Source organism: Rattus norvegicus, chromosome 2, assembly GCF_036323735.1.
Source record: "Rattus norvegicus strain BN/NHsdMcwi chromosome 2, GRCr8, whole genome shotgun sequence".
In the NCBI taxonomy this organism is placed as follows: domain Eukaryota; kingdom Metazoa; phylum Chordata; class Mammalia; order Rodentia; family Muridae; genus Rattus; species Rattus norvegicus.
Genome location: NC_086020.1, coordinates 228996958 through 229017041, shown reverse-complemented (window position 1 = coordinate 229017041; position 20084 = coordinate 228996958). Strand labels below are relative to the sequence as shown.

Here is a 20084-nt window from a genome sequence, read left to right as displayed (position 1 = left end):
TCCCGCAACCTTCCAAAACAGAGTCAGCAGTCTGAGGTCTAGTGTGCACACTAGCAAAGCATCCGTAGAACTAGGAGAGCCTAGAGCAGGGGCTGCAGCTCAGTGGCAGGAAGTTAGCCTCCTACATTTGAAGCTTTAGTTGTCACAGCCCAGAGAGATCTGCAACTTTGGGACCCCAAGACAAGCTGGAGCTAAGGATCTTTCTGTCACACCTGCCACTTGCTGGGATTATAGGTTGTGTGTGGGGGGTGTGTGTGTGATGTGTGTGTGTGTTGTGTGTGGTGTGTGTGTGTGGTGTGTATATACTGTGTGTGTGTGTGGTGTATGTGTGTGTGTGGTGTATGTATACTGTGTGTGTGTGTGGGGGTGGGTGGTATGTGTGTGTGTGTGTGTGTGTGTGTGTGTGTGTGGTGTGTGGTATGTGTGTGTGGTGTGTATACAGTGTGTGTGTGTGTGTGTGTGTGTGTGTGTGTGTGTGTGTGTCCCAACCCTCTCGGTGTAAACATAGTCTGTAAAGCATATAACTGAAATAACTGAATAACGATCAAGAGATCGATGTCCGTTTCAGAGGAGCATTGTTTCCGCTGTCCTCTTGTGTCCTAACATTTTGCAAAACAGTCATTAATTTCTACAGCAAACCTCAGCTCCACAGAATTCTAACTGGAAGCCGAGATTACTTCCCCCATTAATAGATTAGTCCTAGCAAAAGGCAGGAACTGTCAGAGACCATTTATCATGTTTCCGCAGGATGTGGAAATTTACACTGTCTCTTCATTTACTTTTTAATATCCTATCTTAAAACTATGCTTAACAATAAAAAACCAGGACTGGAGAGATGGCTCAGGTTAGGATGGCTTTCTGCACTTGCAGAGGACCAGAGTTCAGTGTCCAACACCCATGTTGGGCGGTTCACAACTGCCTATAATCTTGTTCAAGGGGAGCCAATGCCTTCCTTTGGCCTCCCAAGTATCTGTACTGATATGTACATGAGCACGGGCATGGGCACAGACATGCACACATGGACTCCCACACAGAAGTTAGTAATGCCTGGAATCGTAGCAAATCCTTTTAAAACCAGAACTCAGCGGTCAGGAAGATCTGCGTTCAATACCAGCCTGGAGTAACCAGGTTCACCAGGCATACACAGTGATACCCTGTCTCAAAGAATTATTTGTAAATATCTTTAAAAAACAAAAACATCTGAGTGTGGTGGGACAGGTCTTTAATCCCTGAACTCTTAAGACAGAGGGCAGGCAGGTCTCTGTGAGTTTGAGGCCAGCCTGGTATCCATACTGAGTTCCAGTCCAGGCAGAGCTACATTGAGAGACTTTGTCTTAGAAAACAAACAGCAAACAAAACCGAGATAAAATAAAAACAAGGAATAAAGCTGGGCACAGTGTTATAGGCCTTCAATTCCAGGATTAAGAGGAAACAGGAAGATCAGGAGTTCAAGGCTATGGTTAGCTATATATGAAGTTCAAAGGCAGCCTGGACTCTGGAGACTGCCAGTCTCCCCTCACCCCCAAACCAGAAACAAACAACTCATTTTTTCCCTTCAAACCAAAGTGAAAATTTATAAATTTTATTCACTACAGGAAAACCCAGGCGAGTCAGTTATATTGTGTCATTCCAAAGTAGAAGTACTCGTTGCATGTCATTAATCTATGATTTAAAAAAAAAAAGACTCATTTTCTATTTGTGTCAACACGTCCACGTGCATTTCTGCATGAATGTATGACACGTGTGTGCAGATGTGTGCAGAGGTCAGGAGAGGGCACTGGATCATGTTGCTGGAGCAACAGGCAGTTGTGGACCATGTGTTATGAATGGATTGAATGATCATTATATCTGAGTCATCTCTCCAGACCCAATTTTGGAATGTAGTAAAAACCTTATTTGCTTGAAGAAAGGGATTAGTTAACATGATGAATTACAGAGAAGTTGAAGACCAAGAATATGCACATGAGATATATAATAAGCATATAAATGTACAATGCTTTTGCATATGACCATCTAAACCAAAAACATTAGTGCCAAGAACAAATACCAATAAGGAAAAGAGATTAATGACAGCAGCAGCAAATTAAAAAGTCATTTACAGTAGCAGCATGTCTCAGGGTTTTACTGCTGTGAACAGTCACCATGACCAAAGCAAGTCTTATAAGGACAACATTTAATTGGGACTGGCTTACAGCTTCAGAGGTTCAGCCCATCATCATCAAGGTGGGAGCATGACAGTGTCCAGGCAGGCATGGTGCAAGCAGAGCCAAAGGTTCTACATCTTCATCTGAAGGCTGCGAGCAGAATACTGGCTTCCGGGCAGCTAGGATGAGGGTCTTAAAGCCTACTACCTCAGTGACACACCTACTCCAACAGGGCCACACCTCCTAATAGTGCCTCTTCCTGGCTCAAACATATACAAAGCATCACATTCCACTCCCTGGCCCCCATAGGCTTGTTCAAACATATGAGTCTATGGGGGCCATACCTAAACATAGCATAATGCAAAACACATTTAGTCCAACTTCCAAAGTCCCCACAGTCTACAGCAGTCTCAACAATGTTAAAAGTCCAAAGTTCAAGCAAGGTCTCTTCTAAGATTCATCCAATAACTTAACTATAATCCCCAATGCAAGACAGGAAAACCAGCTGAGCAAACTCTTAACTCTGCATCTCCATGTCTGATGTCAAAGCGTGGTCTTCAGACCTTCAACTCTTTTTTTCATCTTTGTTGACTACAACATTTTTCTCAGCAGATAGTTCATGGCTCTGGCATCTCAAACACCTTCAATGTTATAGCTTCTTGTTTCAATGTCTGGGATCCACACGTGATCTCCTGGGCTCCTCTAAAGAGCTGATGTCACTTCTTCAGCACTCTAAGCCCAGGTTGATCCACTCCACTGCTGATGCTGTTCTTGATGATCATCCCATGGAACTGGCATCTCAAAAACACTGGGTTCTTCAACTGCATCTAGGTTTCAACAATCAATAGCTTCTCCTAGGCTCTCTTCATGGTGCCAAGCCTCAACTCTTTAGCATGACCCCTTCAGCCCTGGGCCATCAACTGCAGCTAAGGCTGCACCTTCACCAATGGCCTTCCATGGCCTCTCACATTGCCAAGCCTCAGCTACTCTCCATGACCCCTTCATGTCTTCAAGACCAGTATCACCTGGGTGACTCTTACACATTGCCAAGTACAACTGCAGCACAAGGTACAACCTTGGCATGTCAGGAACACAGTTTCTTTGTGCTCTCAGAAGACACTTCCCAGAAGCTCTCACCTCTGTGATGCTGGTCTCCTCTCAATCACCACTAATTTCTTAGCTCCAGCTCACCAGCATCATTCATTCCAGTAACCCCTTCTATTCTGGATTCTAAAGCAGGAGCCACATGGTCAAAGCTGCTGACTTCTGCTGCTTCCTGGGGCTGGAATATGGCCCCCTTATTATATTACATGATCACTAGCTTTCTGTTTTCCAACTTCTTCACTGCCTAAGCTTGGCTATCTGGAACTTGCTCTGTAGACTGACTTTGAACTTAGAGATTTTTATGCATGTCTCCTAAGCACTGGGATTGAAGGTATGGTCTGCCAAGCCTAGACTTAAGCTTTTCTTCACCTAGAACTTACAGTGTTCTGGGCTGGCCTTGAACTCAGAGATCGGCTTGTCCTTGCACTAGCATGCTTGGACCTAAATTTAGCTGGGTGGGATCTTGCCCCAAGAGCACTACTTCCTTATATCAATTTAATATTCTTGAACACAGGATTCAGTTCCTGGTGCTCCTTCAATACCACATGTTTTATATTTTTCCCTTCTAAGCCTGCTATGCTTATTTAAAGTGCTGGTCTTGAGACTTAACCAGAGAATAAAGTCTATGATGAGCGTTTCTGAGACTTTGCCAATCTGAGTCTCTTCACTTTAGCCCTCACACAGACTTTCAGATAAGGGCAAAAAGTAGCCACATTATTCACCAAAATACCACAAAACAGTCTCTAGGCCACATATTGAAATTCTCCACTGAAACCTCATGGGCCAGGTTCACACAATTCAAATGACTCTCAGTAACAAAGTCTTCCATATTCCTACTAGGATAGCCCATTAAACCCCATTTAAATCATTCCACTGCTTTCCAAATCCCGAGTTCCAAAATCCACATTCTTCCAAACAAAAGCATGGTCAGGCCTATCACAGCAACACCCCAGTCCCTGGTACCAACTTCTGTCTTAGTTAGGATTTTACTGCTGGAGTAGCAGAGCTGAGAGCACATATCCCCAACCACAACCAGGAAGCAGACAGAGTTAAAACTAGAAGTAGGTAAGACATTTTACTCTTTTTTTTTTTTTTTTTTTTTGGTTCTTTTTTTCGGAGCTGGGGACCGAACCCAGGGCCTTGCGCTTCCTAGGCAAGCGCTCTACCACTGAGCTAAATCCCCAACCCCAAGACATTTTATTCTTAAAGCCTGCCCTCAGAGGCAGTACGACCACGCCTTTTAACCTTACCCAAACAGTGCCACCAACTGGTGACCAAGTATTCAAATGCTCTAGACTATGAGGGACATTTTTCATTCAAACCATCACATACCCTCACCTCCACTCACATGCTGCTGTGGTACGCTAACGCCAGAAGCTCACATACTCACCTCAACTCATACAACAAACATACTAAATAAAATTATAAAGTAATAAACGTTGCCTAATTATTGTATTTTCTATTAAGTTGGCTTCCAAATGTTGGTGGTGGTCAGTTCAAACTGTAAGGTCCATTTCTAACGACACTGGAGTTTCACATGATTAGGACCTGGAAGACTGCCATTCTCCTCTTGGTTGACTGTGGCAATGGGTTGGCTTAAAAACTGGGAGCAGGTTTTGATTGATTGTTTTTGTTTTCCTAGGTAGGACTTCTGTCTTACTCAGGGTTTTACTGCTGTGAACAGATACCATGACCAAGGCAAGTCTTATAAATGACAACATTTACTTGGGCTGGGTTAAAGTTCAGAGGTTCAGTCCTTCATCATCAAACTGGGAGGGTGGCAGCATCAAGGCAGGCATGGTGCAGGAGAAGCTGAGAGTTCTACCTCTTCATCTGAAGGCTCAGATTGACTTCCAGGTAACTAGTGTGAGGGTCTTGAGCCCACACCCACAGTGACACACCTACTCCAAGGTCACACCTAATAGCACTACTCCCTGGGCCAAGCATATACAAACCACCATAGTTTCTCTGTGTAGCCCTGAGCTGTCCTAGAACTTGCTCTGTAGACCAGGGTGGCCTCGAACTCAGAGATCCATCTGCCTCTGCCTCTGCCTCTGCCTCTGCTTCTGCCTCCTGAGCGCTGGGATTAGCTGGGATTAAAGGTGTATGCCATCACCACCTAGCAAGCTTTGAAATTGTGTTTATAAAGCATTTTTATTCACGCTGCATATTTTTGGAGGAAGCCAAATTTCCTCAACATTCACCCTCAGAAGTTGAACCTACTTTGAATAACTGCTGGTGTGGAAATTCAGATATTTGTAAGATTACAGATGTTGTTAGCTACCTGGTTCGGTTTGTTTTGAACAATTCCGTGGGCTAATACAGGACAAAGCACCTTTTCACTTATGCTGTCCTTCCTGAGTTATGAGCCTTGTTGTCAAGGCAAATAGATTGAAGAACAGGAAATAGATAATGGAAGTCCTGAGTGGTCGAAAGTGTATCATTGCTCCCAGCCCCATGTCCTCCTGCAGAGAAGGTCAGTACGTGATTGACTCATGCTGGTTTGTAGGAAGGTAATGTGTTGTTTCTATATCAAAGCTCTTAGGGAGTGCATGTGAAAGGAGGAGGGTCCGATACTGAAGTCTAGTTCCCTAATTGGCTCTTGATCTGTCAGTAAAAAAGCCAGGAGCAGGAATTGCTGGCAGGAAGGGACAGGTGGGACTTCCGGGTTCCAGGAGAAAAGGGCAGCTGCTAGGAAGGAGAGGAGGCTTTTCTGGCTTTGGAGGAAAAGAAGGGGGTGGAGATCACCCATGTACGACCTCAGGGGCTGCTAGGGCCTGTGGCCTCTGCTAAGGGCGGGCTGCCAAAGATATTTGGCAGGGGCTAATTGGAACAAATCACTAAGTTTAGGGCGGAAGGGAGATGGAGATAATAAATTGGTAAGGGCACGCATTTCCAGGTTGGAGGTATTTGCGCCCAGTTATTGTGCTTAGCAGGCAAGCTAAGGTAATAACGGATTCAAAAGGAAGCCGGGTTAGGGCTTGTTGCGATCAATCCAGGAGCTAAACTTGGTGGAGTCAAAGGGAGCCAAGAGGGGCTGATAGCACAGCAGCTCCTGGGCAAGATGGTAGCGTGTTTTTAAAACCACACACGCAACATACATATGCCTCCTTGTCCGCTTCTGTATCTGAGAGTGGTGCACATATGACTCTGAAGCAGATGGAGTGGTTAGCCTGAATTTTCTACTTGATGGGATTTAGAATCACCATGGAAACAAGCCTGAGCATGTTTGTGAGGGATTATCTGGATTATGCTGTTTGAGGTGAGGAAGACTCACCCTAAATTTGGGTGGGACCATTTCGCAGCTGGAATCTCAGATAGCAATCTGCTTCCTGATTGCGGATGCTGAGTGACAAGGTCCCTTGGCCCCTGCAATCATAAATAACCTGCTCGCCACGATGACTTACGTACCAGTGAAATGAACCAAAATAAGCCCCTCTCCCCCCTTTCTCTCCCCGAGTTGCGGTTGTCAGGGTATTTTGTCACTGGAAGAAAAGTAAAACAGGAGACAGAGCACATCTACGAGATTGAGTTCATAGAAGGAAATCTTGCAAACTAGAACTCCAACTCTTCGGTTGTGTTAGAATACCATGATTTTGGGTTATAACGTTTAGCTTTCCCAACTAATAAAAAAAAAATGTGAAGGTAGTTTTGAAAGACATACTATGAAACGCATTATTATTAGGATTCAAACCTTATGCTTTAAATTTTGGGTTCAATCTCCAGCACAAATTAAGAAATTAAAATTTGGGGTTTTTTATTATTTTATTTTATCTACCATCTATATCTGTAACATCTACGTAATCCATCGACTCTTTATTTGAGGCAGGGTATCACTATATTCCTTAGCTGTCCTGGAACTCACTGTGTAAACCAGGCTGGCCTTGAACTCACAAAAATTTACCTGACTCCCAAGTGCTCGGTTTAAAAGAGTGCAGTAGCATACCAGGAATTTTTTATTATTATTATTATTATTATTATTATTATTATTATTATTATTATTATTATTATTTAACTATACCTGTAGTGTGGCGCCTAATGGCTCATACCAGTTAGCCCAACACTCGGGAGACTTTAGGAGTAGGAATACTGTGAGTCCCAGATCCACAACAGGGCTGTGCAGAACAAACAAACAAACAAACAACAACAACAACAACAACAACAAACGCTGAAAATATTGAAGGATGGGAAGGGCTCTAACAGGCTTGAGCTTGGCGAATAATAGCACCCCCAGGTTTTGCCCTTTACCCTTCTCTCTTCCTTGCTAAACACTGTTAGATTCCACTCCTAAAGCTAGCCCCTGAGGTCTATTCCCTTATTTGGCCACTGACTCATTTCCTAAGACAAAACACCAAAGTCTAGCAATCATTGCTTAGTTAACATATCCAATCAGAATTTACCAACTTCCCCAAGCACAGGCTCCCCCCACTTTCTCCTTAAAAAAAAAAAAATCCAGCCAGAAACACCTGCTGCTGCAGCTGCTACTGCTTGCCGGCTGCCTTTGTCCGGTCCCGAGGCAGCCCCTCAACTCCGCCACACACGAATTGCCCCTCTAAGGCAATAAACCTGCTTTTTGCTAAGAATTTGGTGTAGGGACGTATTCTATACCAACTCCAAGGGGCCACCCCAACATCTCTTAGAGGATAAGAGTGAACAGCGTCTTGATTTTAAGAAGTTCTCACATATTAAAAAAGAAGACAGGGAGATCTTCTTGGTCAGTTTTTCACAGCTGTGATAAACATCTGACCAAAAGCAAGTTGGCGAGGAAACTGGGTTTTTCAGCTTGAAGTTGTAGTCCGTTGTAAAATGAAGTCGGGTCATGTACTCAAGGCAGGAAGGAACCTGGAAACAGGAACTGATGCAGAGGCCATGGAAGGACACAACTTGGTGGCTTGCTTCCCATGTCTGGCTTAGTTATCTTTTTTATACAGCCTAGGTCCACTTGCCTAAGGATACGCATGGCCCACAGTGATATAGGACCCCCATATCAATCATTAATCAAGAACATACCTGCCTTCTGGTCCCCATCTGCACCCAGAGCTGGGGCTGTCCCACAGCCCTGGACCCTAAACCCGCCCTCAGACAGCTGGTCTGCCAGGAGTGTTCCTCCTCCTAAGCCCAGAGCCCACAGGTGGGACCCCCTATCTCTCCACTGACTGTCCAAGGAGAGACACGCCAGGAGCACAATGGGCCCGGGAGCCGCAGGACAGCCTAGGACAGGACTCTTCCGGTTTCCGTCTGTGCCCATAGCTCTCAGACCTAACATCTGCCCACAGAGAGCTCGTCTCCCAGGAGCGCTGTCACCCCTAAGATCACAGGCTCACAGGCCCACAGGAGGGACAAGCTCCAGTCAGAGACAGCAAGACCAACTAACATCAGAAATAACCAGATGGCGAGAGACAAGCGCAAGAACCTAAGCAACAGAAACCAAGACTACTTGGCATCATCAGAACCCAGTCCTCCCACCACAGCAAATACTGGATATCCAAACACACCGGAAAAGCAAGATTTGGATTTAAAAATCACATCTCTGCCAGAGCCAGTCAGACAGCCAACCAGTCAGGAGTGCCTCTTTCCTGATTTTGATGGTTTTCCTGTGGCTCAGTTCAGGCAACATCTGCACTCGCCTGACATGCATAAGGCTCTAGTTGTGACCTCCAGTGCACGAGTGCACATGCACACATGAGAGCATGCACACACACACACACACACACACACACACACACACACACACACACGCACATACACATGTGCATAAGCATCTACTTCTTTGCAAAAGTGTGGGTACCAATTGCAGTTGCAGAAATCCTGGGTCAGCAGGTAAGCACTACAGTTGTGCACATGGCTGTGGAACCATTCTCTGCAGTCTGCCCCCCACAATAAGATGTAGTCTGCAGGCAGCACCCGTCAGGCATGCTGTTGGCTGGTTGCACGACTGTAAATATTTAGATGTTGCTTTAATAGACAATACAAATTATGTCACCTCAGATGAGAGTTGTCACGAGCAACCCATTATCACGTATGAACACAACATGTAAAACGGAGCTTCAGTATTAAACCAGGGCATCGCTTAAGGCATCAGATCGCATCCCAGGGGGGCAAGCCATTTCAAAAAGAACTTTGCTGAAATTTCTAGATGCTATTGCTTCCCTAAAGTGAAATTTGAGCCAATTAAAAACTACTTCAAAATATTTTTTGACACTCTCACGTGTGTATTTATCTTTACCCCTATTCCCCTCTCCTTGCCCCCTCCTTTTTCTGTTAAGCCCGTTTCTTCCCCACGTGCTCTTTTATCTCCTTTATGGCTGATCCACTGTGTGTCATTAGGATTGCTTGCATGAACTCAAGAGGGAGGTTATTTATGGAAATCACTTAAAGAGGATTGGCAGGCACGGTTTGCAATCCCAGCACTTAGGAGGCAGAGGCAGAAAGATCAAGAACGTAGGGCCATCAAGGCTAGCTGGGGCTACAGGAAAACCCTGTCTCAGGAAAAAAAGAAAAAGAAAAAGAAAAGAAAAAAGGAAAAGAAAATGCTATCTTCCTTGGCATACATTTAACAAGTCAAGTAAAAGTCTTGATTATAATGTAATTAGTGATCTTCTAAAGTTAAGATATAAATAATTCCTCAGGGGATAAGTACATAATAACTTATCGACTTCATGTGTACTCTTCTATTTTATCTAAATAATACTTATTCACCAACACAAGAATACATGTGTGAACTATAATTAAAAGTAACCACCATTCACACTTCTAATTTGTAGCCATATAAAACTTATAAACTCTATCTGGGTGGTGGTGGAGCACACCTTTCATCCCAGCGTTCAGGAAGCAGAGGCAGGCAGTGCTCTGAGTATGGGGGTAGCATGGTCTATAGAGTGAGTTCCAGGACAACCAAGGCAACACAGAGAAACCATGTCTCAAAAAAGCATCACCAATAATAATAAATGATGAATATTAAAAGCTTTGAATAGCTAAGATGTTTTTTACTTAGCCATGTGTGGTGGCACATGACTTTAGTCCCAGCACTCAGGAGGCAGAGGCAGGTAGCGTTCTGTGAGTTCAAAGCCAGCCTAATCTACATGGTGAGTTTCAGGCAGCCAGAGCTACATAGTAAAACCCTGTCTCAATCAAACTCTGTGTGTGTGTGTGTGTGTGTGTGTGTGTGTGTGTGTGTGTGAGAGAGAGAGAGAGAGAGAGAGAGAGAGAGAGAGAGAGAGATTTTTACTATGAATACAAACATAATTTTGTCATTGAAAGTGAGAGTCTTAGTTAGGGTTACTATTGCTGGCTTAGTTAGCTCTTCTATTGTTGTGAAGAAACCCCATAACTGTCTCTCACCCCCTACCCCCCATCCCCACCCCCAGAATAGCTGTAGCCATTTTGTTTCATGCCTGCCAGCTATTTCATATTGTTGCTGTAACATGCCTGCCAGTCGTTGACACAGAGGAGTGACTTGGCTTGACCAAGGACATCCTGACCACATACTCTGTTCTGCTCTGTATGAGGTTTGCTAATCTTAAGAAATTTCCACAAAGCTTTATGCTGGACTCAGCAAATTAAAGGTCAATATGAACTGTTATGTCTAAAATATCTTGTGTCAGAGCTGACCACCAAGCAGCCCTTCCTGCCCTATGGTTTTTGTGGTTGATGCTGAAGAATGCTACTAATAAGCCAAAAAGTTATGGTTATAATACTCATGCTCTGTTATCTCAGTGTTCTGAAATCCCCTGTTTACCACCCATCCCCCGCTTACCTTACTCAGGACCAATGAGCTTAAAGGATAGCTGATAATATTTTGTTTAGTAAACCAAATGCTCCCCTCCTTGCTCTTTAAATTTCTGAACCTGGTTTTTCCTATAAAAAGTCTACCCTGAGAGCAGACTAGTACCACAATTAGGCTTCCAAGTCCTTTTTGGCGTCCTGAAGATTCAGTATTAAGGTAGGCATTCAATAAACCATTCTTGCTTAACTGAGATCAGTGGTTGAATGGCTTGAGTGCTGATTCCTGAATCCCAACCATAACCAAAGCAGGATTGGGGACAAAAGGGTTCATTTGGCTTGCACTCCTATGTTGTAGTCCACCACTGAAGAAAAACAGGACAGAAAAACAGGGCAGGAACCTGAAACCAGGAGCTGATGCAGGGCAGGGAGGGGTGCTGCTTACTGGTTTTCCCATCATGGCTTGCTCAGCCTGCTTTCTTATAGAACCCAGGACCACCAGCCCAGGGATAGCACCACCTACCATGGGCTTCCCCTAAACCCATCAATAACTTAAGAATATGCCCTACAGGCTTGCCCACAGCTCAATCTTATATAGGCATTTTCTTAATCCAGGGTCCCTCCTCTCAAATGACTCTAGCCTATGACAATTTGACATAAAACGATCCAATACATCTGCTTTGATGAACTACTAAGACCAAAGAAACTTGGTGAGGGAAGGGTTTATTTTGAACTATACTTCCTTATGCTCAGCCCTGAAGAAGCCAGGGCAAGAACTCCAGCAGTTTAGCAACCTGGAGGCAGGAGTTGATGCAGATGCCATAGAGAGGTGCCACTTACTGGCTTGCTCACCACAATGTGCTCAGCCTGCTCTCTTATAGGACCCTAGACCACCAGCTCAGGGATGACACCACCCACAATGCACTGTACCTTCCTCTTCAATCGCTAATTTAGACAATGCCTGACAGCCAGTCTTTGTGGCGTCATTTTCTCAATGGAGGTTCTCTTCTTTTCAGGGACTCTAGCTTGCGTCAAGTTGACATAAAACTAGTCTGCACAATAAGAAAGTAAATTTTATTCAACTATTTGTAAATTTTCTGCAAGTAAACATTCAGGAATAGACTGTTGCAAGATAAGCCCATAAGAAGACTCACAGAGACACTCTTCAATCCCAATAGAAAGTCTGTCTGAACAAGGGACTTGCCCACATCATGCAGCTGCAGCCTCACAGATCTTTTGTCTTTTATACTGCAGGCTGGAGAGATGGCTCAGTGGTTAAGAGCACTGACTGCTCTTCCAGAGGTCCTGAGTTCAAATCCCAGCAACTACATGGTGGCTCACAACCATCTGTAATGGGATCTGATGCCCTCTTCTGGTGTGTCTGAAGAGAGCTACAGTGTACTCATATACATAAAATAGTTCTTTTTGTTTCTACTTGGTTGATTTCAGCCCTGAGTTTGATTATTTCCTGCTGTCTAATCCTCTTGGGTGTATTTGCTTCTCTTTTTTTGAGCTTTCAAGTGTGCTGTCAAGCTGTTAGTGTATGCTTTCTCCAATTTCTTTTTGCAGGCACTCAGAGCTGTGAGTTTTCCTCTTAGCCCTGCTTTCATCATATCCCATAAGTTTGGGCACGTTGTGCCTTCATTTTCATTAAATTCTAAACAGTCTTTAATTTCTCTCTTTATTTCTTCTTTGACCAAGTTATCATTGAGTAGAGTGTTGTTAAGCTTCCATATGTATGTGGACTTTCTGTTGTTTTATGATACTATAGAAGACCAGCCTTAGTCCATGGTGATCTGATAGGATGTGTGGGATTATTTTAATCTTTTTGTATCTGTTGAGGCCTGTTTTATGACCAATTATATGGTCAGTTTTGGAGAAAGTACTATGTGGTGCTGAGAAGTTATCTTGTTCTGTTTTAGGATGAAATGTTCTACAGATATCTGTTAAATCCATTTGATTCATAACTTCTGTTAGCTCCACTGTATCTCTATTTAGTTTCTGTTTCCATGATCTGTCCATTGATGACAGTGGGGTGTTGAAGTCTCCCACTATTACTGTGTGAATTGCAATGTGTGTTTTGAGCTTTAATACAATTTCTTATATGAATATGGGTGCCCTTGCATTTGGAGCATAGATGTTCAGAATTGAGAGTTCATCTTGGTAGATTTTTCCTTTGATGAGTATGAAGTATCCTTTCTTACTTTTTCTAATAACATTTGGTTGAAAATCAATTTTATTTGATATTAGAATGGTGACTCTAGCTTGTTTCTTGGGACCGTTTGCTTGGAAAATTTTTTTTCCAGCCTTTTACTCTGAGGTAGTGTCTGTCTTTATCACTGAGGTGTGTTTTCTGTATGCAGCAAAATGCTGGGTCCTTTTTATGTATCCAGTTTGTTAGTCTATATCTTTTTGTTGCAGAATTGAGTTCATTGATGTTAAGAGATATTAAGGAATAGTGATTGTTGTTTTCTGTTATTTTTGTTTTATAGAGATGGAATTATGTTTGTGTGGCTTGCTTCTTTTGGGTTTGTTGAAAGATTACTTTCTTTTTTTTTTTTTTCTTTAGGATGTAGTTTCCCTCTTCATGTTGGAGTTTTTTCATCTATTATCTTTTGTAGTGCTGGATTTGTGGAAAGATATTGTGTAAATTTGGTTTTGTCATGGAATATCTTGGTTTCTCCATCTACGTTAATTGAGAATTTTGCTGGATATAGTAGCCTGGGCTGGCATTTGTGTTCTCTTAGGGTCTGTATGACATCTGTCCAGGATCTTCTGGCCTTCATAGTCTCTGGTGAGAAGTCTGGTGTAATTCTGATAGGTCTGCTTTTGTATGCTGACCTGCTATGCTGGGAGAACTGGGTTCTGATGATGCTAAGTAGTCATGGTTATTTGACATTTTCTCCTTACTGCTTTTAATATTCTTTCTTTGTTTTGTGCATTTGGTGTTTTGACTATTTTGTGACAGGAGGAATTTTTTGTTCTTGTCCAATCTGTTTTGAGTTCTGTAGGTTTCTTGTATGTTCATGGGCATCTCTTTCTTTAGGTTAGGGAAGTTTTCTTCTATAATTTTGTTGAGGACATTTACTGGCCCTTTAAGGTGGGAATCTACGCTCTCTTCTATTCCTATTATTCTTAGGTTTGATCTTCTCATTGTGTACTGGATTTCCTGGATGTTTTGGGTTAGGAGCTTTTGGCTCTTTGCTTCCTTGACCATTGTGTCAATGTTTTCTATGGTATCTTCTGCCCCTAGATTCTCTCCTATCTCTTGTATTCTGTTGGTGATGATTGTGTCTATGACTCCTAATCTCTTTCCTAGGTTTTCTATCTCCAGGGTTGTCTCCCTTTGTGATTTCTTTATTGTTTCTATTCCCATTGTTCCATTCCTTCACCTGTTTGGTTGTGTTCTCCTGTAACTCTTTAAGGGATTTTTCTGTTTTTACCTGTGTTCTCCTGTATTTCTTTAAGGGAGTTATTTATGTCCTTCTTAAAGTCCTTTATCATCATCATGAGATGTGATTTTAAATCCAAATCTTGTTTTTCTGCTGTGTTGGAGTATCCAGGACTTGTGCTGGGAGAACTGGGTTCTGATGACATTAAGTAGTCTTGGTTTCTGTTGCTTAGGTTCTTGTGCTTGCCTCTCATCATCTGGTTATCTCTGGTGTTAGTTGGTCTTGCTGTCTCTGACTGAAGCTTGTCCCTCTTGTGGGCCTGTGAGCCTGTGATCTTAGGAGTGAGAGCAGTCCTGAGAGACCAGCTCTCTCCAGGCAGGATTCAGGTATGGAGGGCTGTGGTACAGCCTTAGCTCTGGGTGCAGATGGAGACAGGAAGGAGCCTGTCCCAGGCTGCTCCGTGGTTCCTGTGCCCTGAGTGCTCCTGGCAGGTCTCTCTTTGCACAGTTACTGGAGTTAAAGTGGTGGTCTCTCCTGTGGGCTTAGGAGTGAGAGCACTCCTGGGAGACCAGCTCTCTTAGGGAGGGATTTGGGTACAGAAGGCTGTGGGATAGTCTTAGCTCTGGGCATTGATGAAAAAGGAAAGGATTTTTTTTTTTTTAAACTACTATGGCCAGCACACCCTTCTGATGTTTTCTTGGCCTTTCCTCATCACCCTACTCACACTCCTACTTCTTCAGAGTTGTAACCAGGCTTCCTGAATTACAGCTGGGCTATAAGGTGTCACCCCAGTGGTCCTAGGGTGGACCTTAGAGAAGGACAGTGGCCTTTTTTTTTTTTTTTGGACACATAAAAACAAAAGTGAACTTGTTGCCAGGAGTAGCCATTGTAGTTCATAGCACCTGACCTATAAAATGAAAGGGGTTTGGCTAAGTGACAATTACTAATTCTAAAATCCAGTATCATGGGGGAAAACCATTTTATCTCCTAAGAAAAGAATATATGTGTGTGTGTGTGTGTGTGTGTGTGTGTGTGTGTGTGTGTGTGTGTGTGTGTAAAGGATAAAATACTTTACATAAAATCATAAAATCTCCAATGAGGGCAAGAGGAACTAGCCAGAAATAAGATCTAATCATAAGAAACCCACAGGACTCAAAGTATAAGGTGTGGCTTAGTCTCCATGGTACAGCATTTGAATACTAGGCAATGAGTCCAGTAACTAATTAGCATTTGAAGTAGGCTGCTGGGATTCCCCAGTAGGTAATTTCCCACTGTTTTTTTCTTTCCTAGTCTGGCCAATTAGAAGGCTGTACTCCAAACTATGCCAGGCACCTACTTCTTGGGTCAGGACACCCTCATCAACTTCCTCCTTTCCGTTTAAAGGGCACACACTCAGCCCCATAGTCTTTGAATGAGGTTTGCCGGGACTTAAACCAACCATGTTGCCTGCCCTAGGAAAATGAGCCGAGCAGGAAGGTCCCAGGATTAGGGAAACAGAGGCTGAAGGATCAGCACACTGAGGAATTCTGCCTTCCTGTGAGTGCCCAGGGAGTAAGACCCTGTCCCATAGGAAGGAAAGGACTACACATGAAACAGGATTCTATTTACCCCTATTTCTTTAAAGTCTTAATTATTGTACTTATTAAGCATGTGTACATGTGTGTGCACATGTACATGCCTGTGTGGTGCAGGGATGGAGATCAGAGGACAACTTTTTGTTTGTTTTTTTCTTTTTGACCTTTACTGTATCTGCATTTATTTTATGCTGAATTTATTCCCATGCCATGAGTTTTTGTTTCCTCAGTTTCTTCTGGGATATCTTTTTCTTCTGTGCAACCTCCTCTTCTGGCTTGGAACAATCTGTTCCTTCTCAATGAGGATCATCCCAATGGGGCAGGGGGAGCTCATGGATGGGTTAATCCGGCTGTGAGCTCTGTAGGTCCGTCTGTAGGTCCGTCTGTAGGTCTGTCTGTAGGTCCATCTGTGCATCTTAGGTGCCTCGTTCGTCTGCCTGTATTCAATGATAGAGAATCTACGACTAAACCCTTACGTTCAGCATTACTCCCTGCATTTCTAAGCACGTGCAGCAGGAATTCAGCACCGTCCACTGTGTCCAGCCCCACTGTTTGGCCTGGGCTCACCTACCGACTCCACCATTATACCACCAGAAGGGCACACATTGCTTCGTTAAAGTGACGTCCTTCAGATACTTGGTGGCTTTGCAGATATGCATACCCTTGATGGCCTGGGCAGTTTCCTGGGTGTTCTTAAAGTGAACATGGAAGTTTGAACCTCTTGACTTGCAAGATTTTGTGGGGTCTTCTGGGTCAAGGGAGTAGCAAACCATCTTCACAGGACACCTCTGGTCACTTACAGGAAGAACCAGAGGACAACTTTTAAGAACCAGTTCTGGTCTTTTACCTTGTGGGTCCTCGGGCATCTAACTCGTGGTCAAGTTTGGGTAACTCAAGCCCGTTGAACTCTTCTGGCTCTGTTTGTTCATTTTTAAAATATGTTTATATCTTCAGGTGCACACATGAGCACCTGTGTGTGGAGGCCTGAGTACAAACCAGGCTGTCGTCTTCAGTGCTGCACATCACTTCACCCCCCACCCCCTTGCCTGGAGCTTGCCAACTAGGCTAGGCTATGTGAGCCTCTGTCTCTGTCCACTCAGCACCAGGATTGCAAGCAAGGTGCCACCATACCCAATTCTCTCTCTCTCTCTCTCTCTCTCTCTCTCTCTCTCTCTCTCCCTCTCTCTCTCACACTCTCTCTCTTCTTTCTTTCTTCCTTTCATTCAATTTATGCCTGGCATCTGAGGATCAAACTCAGTTCCCTGTGCTGGACAGGCAAGCACTTTACCAACTGAGCTATATCTCCAGGTCCCTGATTCGCCTACCCCTTTACAAAGGACTTCCTTTCTAGTTCTGTGTGGCTACTGGGAGGAGGTAATGGGGAATGACTGAATGCTGGGCATGAAGTTTCAGTTGTGCAAGATAAGTAAGCCAGAGATGTGCTGTGCAATACTCTTGTCTATCTATAGTCAACAATACTGTATAGTACAGTTAAAAATATGTTTAGAGAGTAGCATGTACATTAAGTGCTCTTCCCATAATAAAACAAAACTTTCAAAAATTATTAATTTGCAAGATAGGCATGGTGGCACAGGCCTGTAATTCCAGCCCTTGAGAGATAGAGGCAGGGAAACCAGGAGTTCAAAGCCATCTTTGGCTATGCAGTGAGTTTGAAAACCGGCCTGGAATACATGACACCCTGCCTTGAGGCTAGCCTGGACTACATGGCACCTTGTCTTAAATAAGCAAAGCAAAACAAAGCCAAGGAGAGAAGAGAAATGAACTGAGCACGGAAGGGCAGAGACATATGCCGACCTCACGTTATTTTCCCAGATGCCGTGTGCTAGGATCTTGTCATTCTCACCAGTAGCAACTTAAGGATGACGAGTCCAGTCAGGAGGAAAGTAATGACTGGCCTCCTCACGGTCAAATGCATAATTGCAGTTATTATCATTTGGGGCTATTAACCTTCTGGCATCTAATTTAATTTTGGCCCGTCAGTTCTGGTTCTGCTCTTAGTTAGCTTTTGATCTCAGGGAAGTTAATTTCTCTGATACTCAGGTCTGCAGAGTTTTGTTCAAAACATAAGCCTTCCTCTATTTGATGGAGTAGTTTTAGTAAGGCCTCAGTGTCCCATATCTGCTTATGTTCAATAGTTCGTAAAAGGACAGTGACATGTGATTCCTTTTATCACTAAATTCTTGTGACATTCCTGTAAAAAGGCAAACACAGAGTATATGTCTTGCTACGAGGGTAGATTTTATGAGAGTTAGATGCTTATTATGCCTAACTGTTGCAGTGAAAAATTAAGAAATGACAGAGCGACCGGTTCCTAAATGTACCTGGGTGGTCACTCTCTCACTAGTTCTGGCTCTCGCGGGCCATAGGAACTAGCGCTAATTTATCTCAGAGGCTCCATTCTGGCCCCCATGGTACTCTCTAACCCGGGTGATCCGCTAACCATTCCAGCATGGCACCTTGACACATTGCTTTGCTTTTACTCACCTTGGTGGGTGATTACCATGCCAGGCATACACATCCCCATTTCGTGGCGGGCTGGGTGTATCCTGCCACCATACACTCTCTTGAACTCAATTAAGTCCCACATGAAAGAACACACCACAATAACCTCTGATCCAATTGATAAAATGTAATTTGCCCATCTAGACAGCACAAAATCTTGTACACACCCATCCCTTAAAAATAGTCATAAAAACCTGTATCTATGTACAGACAAGAGTCTTAACATCTGCTGCCATGTTCTCCCAGCTCTTTCTCCTCTGCTTCTCCCTCTCTTTCTAAAACCTCTGTTCCTACCTCCCTTTCTTCTTGTCCAATGACAGGCCTCGTTTTATCTTGTCTGCCCTCACCTGCATAATGACATCAACCTACACCTAACTGTGTCCCTCCGAGGTTAATGTGGGAACATGATCTCAAGAGTCCTGTGTTGGTGTGTTTTGAAGATGGTGCCTTTGGAAGTCAATATGATTAGATGGCTCATGGTGAGGGGTGGTAGAGGCACAGAGATTCATGCTAGTCCGCTAGCTCCTTTTCATCTCTTAACTTTTACCATATTAGGGTACAACAAGAGAACCTCAAAAAGGCAAGGCTTTACCACAAACCTGACATCCCAGCCACTGGGGAGGCAGAGGCAGGGGGATTATTAAACAAGTGACGCACTTGTCTTGTTGCATGAGGCCTTACGCTCAATTCCCATTACCCCTCTCCATCCTCCCCAAAAGCCATTGCAGGTGTCACAGCATACTCTTATGTTCAACAGTCTCTAAAGACATGCCCTAAAAATTACATTCACACACTCAGTCTGGGTGAGGAGAGGGCTGGTGCTGCAGCAGTACATGTGTGTGTCAGCAGCACACACGCGGAGGTCAGCGAACAACTTGTGGCATCAGTTCTTTCCTACCATCACATGAGTCTCAGGTAAGAGGTCATCAGGCTTAGAGGCACTCGCCTTTACTTGCTGAATCGTCTCTCTAGCCTAAAACTTCTATTGTTGCAAATTACCCAGTCTCTGGTATTACGTTATAACAGAAAAGAAATGTTAGCGGCCTTTGTGATCTGTATTAAAATACCTGACAGAATCAACCTCGTAAGTGAAAAGGTTTGTTTTAGTTCCATAGTCGTTGGACTCTGTGGTGACTGGGCTGGTGTGGATGCAGTGCACACTGATGGCTTTGTTTGGTGGAAGAAATTGTTCACCGATGGCAACTGGAAAGTAAACAAGAAGTGTATGGAGCAAAAAGGAGAAGGATCCAACATACCCTCCATGGTCATGTCCCTTGAGACCTAACTACGTCCAAGTAGACCCAATCTCCCACAGTTTGAACTATCCCAGGGCACCAAAGGCTGGAGAACAAACTGTTAAACCATGGGCTTCAGGTGGTGATTTTAGATCCAAAGTATAACATGGTTTTAGATAGTGTTCTTGTTAAAACAGTAACGATTAAGACTGTCCCTCAAGGGGCTGGAGGGCGGGTGAAGAGGTTAAGAGTGCATTTTGCTCTTGCAGAGACCTGGGTTTATTGCTAACCACTCATGTTGAGTGGTTCACAGCTGCCTGTAATGCCAGCTCTGAGGGATCTGACGCCCTCTTCTGGACTCTGTGGTCACCTACACACATACAAGGCATC

At 43.8% G+C, this 20084-nt stretch overlaps 1 pseudogene; it reads right to left on the bottom strand.

Annotated features, from left to right (window-relative positions):
• Nucleotides 1-16133: 16133 nt before the first annotated feature.
• Nucleotides 16134-16709, bottom strand: Rpl17-ps6 (ribosomal protein L17, pseudogene 6; annotated as a pseudogene).
• Nucleotides 16710-20084: the final 3375 nt, after the last annotated feature.